Source organism: Silene latifolia, chromosome 11 (genome assembly GCF_048544455.1).
Source record: "Silene latifolia isolate original U9 population chromosome 11, ASM4854445v1, whole genome shotgun sequence".
NCBI classification, from domain to species: domain Eukaryota; kingdom Viridiplantae; phylum Streptophyta; class Magnoliopsida; order Caryophyllales; family Caryophyllaceae; genus Silene; species Silene latifolia.
In genome coordinates this window covers 161,207,804-161,216,565 of record NC_133536.1, presented here as the reverse complement: position 1 = coordinate 161,216,565, position 8,762 = coordinate 161,207,804, and positions in this window count along the sequence as shown.

The following is an 8,762-nucleotide window of genomic DNA, read 5'->3' as shown; positions in this document are numbered from 1 at the left end:
CCCGCTTTGTGACCGTAGACAGACTAGATAACGAGTAGATAGTGACCGCCTTCCTGTGGATACGATACCCGACTTGCCTCTGCTGCATAAGTTTGGAGCCGGTTGGTTTTATTTTTGATAGGGTTGCGACATGTTCGTTATTTAGACCAAATTATACTCATCTTATGATGTCAAAATTACTAACTAATTTTATGTAGTGGTCTAAATCTACATGCATGCAAAGAAAAATAACATAAAGATGGTATAAAACCATCTTAAGAGAAATTTCCTTACATTGATGGTGGAAATATAAAGGGCACCACTCAAGAACTCCTTCTTTGATGTTGTTCTTGAGCTAATAGATGGTGGATGATCCTCCAAAACGCAAATTACCAACTTAGGTAATCTCCTTTGGTAGCACCCAAAGATTAAGCCCAAAATCAACTAAATTATTAACTAGATAATTTTAGTTGAAAACCTTGATATAATAATACAAATATTATTACTATAATAATACTTATGTATATTATTATTTATTTATGTGAATTTATTTTGGTGATGAACAATAATTTGATCAAGTGATAAGAGAGGAAAAAGATGGAGAGTTTTTTTTTTCAAAAAATTCGCTCATCCAAAGTGTGTATAAGTGGGGTATTTATAAGCCACAAAATGTAAACAATTCACCAACAAAAGTTAGTGTAAAATGATGTCACTACATGAGTGTAAAACACATCATATTAGGCTGCACATGTGAAGTTTTTCGGGTCCATTTCGACTTTCGACATTTGTCCCACAAATGCTTATAAGTCTTATATTTAATTATCTTACATAATTAAATATTAATTTGATTATTTAACACTTAAATAATACAATTTAACCACTAATGACCACTCAACTATGACCATTTTATCAACATAAAATGTGTCAATGGAACCCTTATTAGCTAATTTTACAATCTCTTGTAAATTTAAATAGCTAATTACCTCCGCCTCAAAACATATACACAATCCGTATAAAATTAATTAATTAACTATTATTTAATAAATTATAATAAATATTTATTAATTAATTATCACATAATTAAATAATAAATCCTCTTGGCCCGAGTTCGTAACCCGTCATAAAATAATATATATTCACATGACTATTTAAAAGTCAATAATTACAAGGATTTAATTAATTTGTATCTCGTACAAATAATTAGTTTTCCATTTGGCCATCATGCTATAGGTGTGACCTAATGGGATCAACTGATCACTGCCGTCACACGATAGTAATGTCAAACTCTAGTCAGCCAATCATTACCGATTAACGATGACGAGCTGACAAATAAATAAATAAATCCCTGATATTCCTTTAACGAGATTTAATATGTAAACGCACTTATTGTGGAGGACACAACTCCAACAATCTCCCACTTGTCCGACACAAGTGTGCGTTACCAATTCTCTTGTCCAATAATTGTAAGAAAAGTAGATCTATATACTCAACATATTCATATATGTTTTATGTTAATTTGTCATAAAATTAAATGGTGATCTTATGCATGCAAACAATAAACAATATAAAGAAGAAATCTTTATCTTACATTGGAATTTCGGTTTATTAGGGCACAAGAGAGATCTCATTCTCTCTTGTTCTTGTGCTTTCCTCAATGGATGAACAAAGATCCAAGTATAGGATCTCTCCCAAAGTTTAATACCCAAGGCACACTCTTCATAAAATTAATATTGTGAATACTAGAACAATATTAATTTAGTGATAAAATTGACCCAAAAATATTTGGTTTTTGGACTCTTAAAACAGGTTAAGAGGAGAAGAAGGAGAAGAAAATATTTTATCTCTCTAAAATATTTTTGATGAATGAATATGAATGAATGAATAATAATCATTTTTGTGTATATTAGGTAAAATAAGAGGAAAAACCAAAGTTGTTTTTCCCCTCAAAAACCGGGTGGAAGAGGGGATTAGAGGGAGCCAATGCATGCTTGAGTTGGTCTTCACAATGACAACTAGTTTGCATGGCTAGATTAGTAGGTAAATCATTATGTTTACCACTAACATAATAAACCTAATATATTTCCTAATCCTCCCATTATTTCGGTTTACATAAGTAAAATGGAATCCATTTTATTTTTGTCAATTTATCAATATGTCACATGTCACATAAAATTGTTATGTATTTTTAACATATTAAAAATCAACGTATTAATAAAAATACGTCATATACAAAAAATCGACTTAGTAATTCGCAATTACTTGTACCAAAATATTTTACCAATTATAAATCACAATAACTTGTATTTATAATAATTCATTCAATTTCAATTGTTTCCTTAAACAATAATTTCATCTGAGTAATGAAACAATTCGATTACTCAGACCGTATCTCATTTAATCAAATTTCAATGAGATACGTAAATATTACTTCCAAAATCGTCCGTCAATTTTAAATAATTTAATTGACTCGTAACGTTATACGATCAATGCCCTTTAGGTATGACCTAGGGGATCAACTGATCACCACCGTCGCACGACAGTAATGTCAAACTCTAGTCAGCCAATCATTACCGATATGTGTGGACCAGTTGACAGTAAAATTATTACTTCCCAATTGTATTCTTTATAATGAGACTTAAACATGTGATCATCATGATCAATAGTTGTGATCGCATTATTGTCGGAGGACACATATTCCAACAATCTCCCACTTGTCCTCGACAAGTGTGCGTCACCAATTCTCTTGTCCTATTACTATCTCCCACTCAATGCAAGGTGTCTTTCAGGTCGTACTTGCAAGTGATCATATCGAGAGTGGTTTCCTCGATCTGAAGAATAACTGATTGACCGGATTTATCCACCATGGATACATTCCGAGCGTGGCCACGCATTTCTAGTTCATTACTCCTCGAGTGGCCCTGAGATATTTTTATAACCCTGACTAGTGGTGGACAATTCCTATCGCACTCATTCCCTTCAAGTAGCCACAGCCATCATAACCCAAAATATGCCCATTTGACCCCATTTACGAAGGTCGTAGTAACACAAATCAAAGTTAATCTGAAACTGTGCCATCTTAGGCGAACAGTCTTTAGTCAAAAGAATCGACTCATTAGAATACTATAGCAGCTCTCGCCACGACCAGGCTATATAAATTTGCCAGAACTCTATAAGCGGTCATAAGGCTCGACAAAATGTTCCTAACAGTCTGCCTATGTGATTGACTAGTCATCTCACATGACTCTATGGCACTTGAACTTGCCATCAATCGCATCACACTCTAGTCACTTCGAGACGTCACCTCATGTAAGTAACTATGGGCAAATACAATGCTAATTCGTGTTCACTTAAACGGGGTTCAATTGTCACTACAACCCGTTGGATGTAACAAAGTATAAGGTGAGTTAATAATAACTCAAACGACAAATGTCGACATCACACTCGGGTAGTCAATACCATATTACAACCTTGTGATGCATATCGCAAGTGTGTAAACACTTGTTGATATCAATAGAAGTTTAACATATCATGTGTCCATGTGTTCAAACTTCTTATAATCGCATTTTCCTTTACGTTCATGTTATCTTCTCATAGCATGAACCTTACCAAGTACACATCTAGGTTCCCAACCTCGGTTTCGGCTCTTTGTCTTGAAAGAACTTCCTTGTTGATTATCACATAACAAACGAATTTGTGGTGAATGATATAACTTGTACTGATCAAGTACTCTACCCACACACAATGCACTAGGTATATGTTTTGTACACCCTTGCAACAATTTGTCAAGATGATTAGCCTAGCACTTCTCACAAGTCCTAGCTTATTCGGGAATATTAGTTTGGAGTAACTTCTTACTTCAACCAAGTACTATTCCAAAATTCTTATTTCTCCTTTTAGCTGAAAAGCTTAGGATTTTCATAAATCCGCATATGTTGTTTGAATTTTAATGTGTGCAATCTCTTGACACATAACAGAGTATTCTGTCAAACACTGAAATCGCTCATCGAATTCTCCTCGAGAATTCATGACGTTTCTTGTATGGCTTGCCAATGAATCATCATGCTCTCATGCATATGATTCACCGTTGGACATGTGCATGATTATTCTAATGGCGGAAACATTAGTTACTAATAATCATGAGATCAACCGTTCTTAGGTTCAATGAACGACCATGACTGCTAATGGCAATTCCATTTTTATTTACATGAATAACCTATGTGTATGTTGATACGATGTGTATCTCTTAATACTAATCCAATATCTCTTGATGTAATTGGATTCATCATAGTCCATATTCATCCAGAATTGAAAACTCAAATACTTCTTTGTGAAAGAAGATATTAGCTCGTCATTCCTAATGAGTAATGAGTTGTAAACATTCAAAGGATGATTGCTCCCACTAAATTTCATGTCTTCACATGATAATTTCTAAACTCCCACTTAATTCCACATGTTTCGAAATTGATTACTTAATCGAAAACATTTCAAAATTGAAATGTATGTTGCTTTGCAAAGTTATTAAGATGAAGCCATATATGTTCCCATCATATCCTTTCAAAATTCCTATTTTGAAGAGGTCTCATCTTAACCTTATAGAAAGAGATTTTAATCTCTAATTCGTTCATGTCATAATGATACGTAGCAATGTCATTGTTTAAATATAAATAATATCTAATACACGTCCTTCAAAATACCCTTTTCAGAAGGAGGTTTAACTAATTCATTTTCAAAATGTGGTTAAGAAATGACTCTTGCGTGTTTAAAAAACTTAGCTATTGAAGATATCGGTATATCAATCCTTGCAACTCGTTTATTACTAGAATGTTACTTTGATTCATTTAGGCTCTCAAGTAAAGTTTGAAACTATTGGTCAAAATTTATCATAAACTAGTCAATTAAAACTTCACATTTAGTCATTCTTGTTCCAAAACTTTCTTTTGGTCTCCTCGTGTAGTAATCTTGAGAACATACTCTTATGATTAATTCACTTGGTCTCTTTAGTCATATAGAACTTACTTGAGACCATAGATCTCATCTATTGGGTATACTATATAGATATAGATATACCTTCATTCAAATCATTCTCCCTTGCGTAGATCTCATTTACACAAGTACACAAATTTATCTTGGTGTGTGTTGTGTCCTCATTTTTCTCCCACTCTATCTTTAGAATAAATACACTAGAGATTCAAAGATAGCATATGAGACACAAATAATGATGTTGAAGTATAAGGAGAACTATCTCATAGATTGACTAATAGTTTTAGATTTCGTAAGTGTACTTGGTGATTGACATTCCTTTAAAAGAGTTCATAGACTCAAAATCACTTTATAAATGATCATACACAAGCCTTAAGCATGTGGACATATAATGAATCCCGTCATTATAGTTGTCTATTAGATCACTTTAAGTGAATAATCATATGTTTCTAAGAGCAAGCATTTAAATACGAACTTTAGAACAAAGGATAAAATGATAAAACGGGTGACTTGGGTTGCAAACCAAGTCACCATTATCCAAAATACAACCAATTATCCAAAATACCTTTCCATGTCGAACACGGAAACTTAAAGGTTCTAAAAATCCAAAACATGATTAAAATAAGACAATAAAAAGCAAAGCTCCATGAAAGCTATTCCTAGCTTCTTGATGGTTTCTCAAGCTTGCTTTTCTTTTCCCTTGTCTTTGCTTGGTGGAGGCCCTATTTACAATAAAAAGGGAGATACATTATCACAACTTTGTATCACAATACCATAGTTGAATTAGAAACATAAAAGAAAGGATAGTCATTTACCTACTGGAGTGATCTTTCCAGCCTTAATATCGCCAAGGTATTTGGAACAATTTCTTTTCCAATGTCCAACACCATTACAATAATGGCATTTATCAAGAGGACCCTTCTTGATTTTTGAAGTGCTAGCTTCATAAGTCCTAGCTTTGGTGAAAGTGGGAGCTTGCTTCTTACCCTTCCTCCCATTCTTCTTGAACTTCCCCTTGCTTTTGGTGCTAATGTTAAGCACATCCTTGGGTGGGTTCACATTTAACCCCATGTCCCTTTCGGCTTGCACAAGTAACTTGTGCAATTCTTCATGGGACACATCCTTGTCTTGCATGTTAAAATTCACCCGGAATTGAACATATGCCTTGACTTTGGATAAGGAGTGTAGAATCCTATCTACAATGAGTTCTTTGGGGATTTCAACCTTTTGAATTTTCAAGGTCTCGACTAGCTCCATAAGTTTGAGCACATGAGGGCTAACCTTTTGGCCCTCTTTGAAGTCGAGATCAAAGAATGACGCGGCCGCCTCATATTGGACGATCCGCGGAGTTTGTGAAAACATTGTCACAAGCTTGGAGTAAATCTCATTAGCGGTGCCCATCTTAAAGGCTCTCCTTTGGAGATCCGCCTCCATCACAAAGATCAACACATTTTTCATTGCGGCGGACTCCTTATGGTAAGCCTCATATGCTTCCCTAGTAGCGGCGGTCGACCTAGTATTAGGTTCGGGTGGAGAGGCCTCGGTAAGGTAACGAAGCTTGTCGTCACCTTAGGCGGCTAATTTGAGTTGGGCATCCCAATCGGAGAAATTTGACCCATTCTTTTCAAGTTTACATCGATCCATAAAAGATCGGAGCCATGATGAATTAGCGAGAGGCGTGGCGTTAGGGGTCGGTGTAGCCATTTGTTATGGGAAAAGAAGTGGTCTACAAAACAAAATAGAAGGAGTAAAACAAATGTCATTTTAATAATAATACTCGTGAAAACTAATTTAAACAAGTTTTATTGCATTTATCTAGTGACCTCTACCCAACTTAGATAAAAGATTCCAAGACCCAAATTCATATCAACTTAGGCACGGGATAGCCGATGAAACCCTTATTAATACAATTAGGTGGATTAACGCTTAATCGATTTTACTTTTAGAACTCTTGGTCGATAAAATTCTCTAATGTTTATCTATAGTCCGGAACACATGCGACTACGGTCACGAATACTTCCGTTGAGGTCAATCCAAATTTCGAATAAATGTGTCCATGATCCAAATTCACATTAATTTGGGCACGGGATGGCCGATGAAACCCTCATCAACACGAATTCGGTGGATAGACATTTATCACCCACTTCCCCTACGTAACAAGGTTTGTACCCCGGGATGGCCGAGTGCACTCCCTCGCGAAATAGGTTTTCATGGTTTTTACTATTTGGTAAGACTATGTCTCAATTATTTATTTTAGCGAGAGGTCATGTCAATTTATTATCTATCACGTTTTAAGTGAACTAAAGCGGTGAACTACGATAATTGTAATTGACACGGTCGATAAACTCGATGAAGGATGATGCATGTTTTAGTTATGGCGATTTAGCGATGCATGTGACATATAAATAAAATGCAAACCATAAAAATAAATCCTAGTACGGCCTTCCTAAAATATAAAATCTAATTTACTATTACATATTCGGAAACCAACTCCATTGGTCCCTTGAACTTCGGTTGTGGCACGCATCTCGAGGTAACACCATCTTTATGTATCGCCATCTTGAAGAAATCCGTCTTTGGGAACTCCGAAATAAATAAAATTACATAATAAATTACATAATTTCCTATTATACATTTGTAACTAAAATAAAATAAATCTATTAAATTACAAAACGGTGATACGAGATCACAATAAATTACAACCGAATCGATATTTCCATACATTTCGGGTAATACCAATTTAAAAACTAAGGCCATACTAAGTAAAAATTACATAATTCAAAAATTACATAAAATAAAATTATGACAATCATAAATAAAATGCAGCATTATAATATGTATGAACATGCCCAATTTTATGCTAAATTGCCTTTAAGTAGCCAATATCGTATATTACTCGGTTTTTACGGATTTGCGTGATTCAACGTTTTATAATCACAAAAATTACATAAATTCATATTTATGCATAATTTAATTACCCTAACCTCTTAGGACTCAAAATTTAGTCTTCAGTAATTATTTGACCATAATTAACTCATATTACTAAAAATTGTTCATTAATGGACCTAAAATTAAAATAAAAAGCTATAAACTACAAATAAATCACAAAATTTCAAATAAATTCAAAATTTGAAATTTAAACTCATGAACATTCTGGAAAAATACCATGACACTCATAATATTCAAAAACTTAGGTTAATTATTTCGAAATTTATCCGGAAAAACAATGTTGCGGTTTATCGGTTTTAACAAAATAATCATAAAAACATGAGAAAAATTATATTCATCAACTTTTCAATTTTAGATCTGAAAAAGATAATAAAATGCAATATGTGACGTTTTTCCTTAGTCATGAAGTATGTTTTATTAATATTTCACTAATTAGGTCACTATTTATGCTATTTTTCTTTAAAAAATCATAAATCATGCACAAAGACTTCAATATAGCCTATTATTTTACACACATCTGTAAAATTGCATGTGACAACATACTAAATTTCTATGACCAGATTCGAAATTTATCTCATATTAACCTATTTTTCATCTATATCGATTTTAATAATGAAAAATCTATTTTTCGAGCATAAGAAGTCCAAAAATTATGAAAATTTACAGGTCATCTCAAAATAATATATGTGACAACATATCCAAAAATCACTGGAAAATTCGAAGTTTAGCTAATTTTAGTCCAAAAATGACATTTTATTCATAAAATCATATTTTTAATGCCATTATTGTATAATATGAACAATAAAAATCCATAAATTAACCAAAATATCCTAATAACATTTTAGGACCAGAAA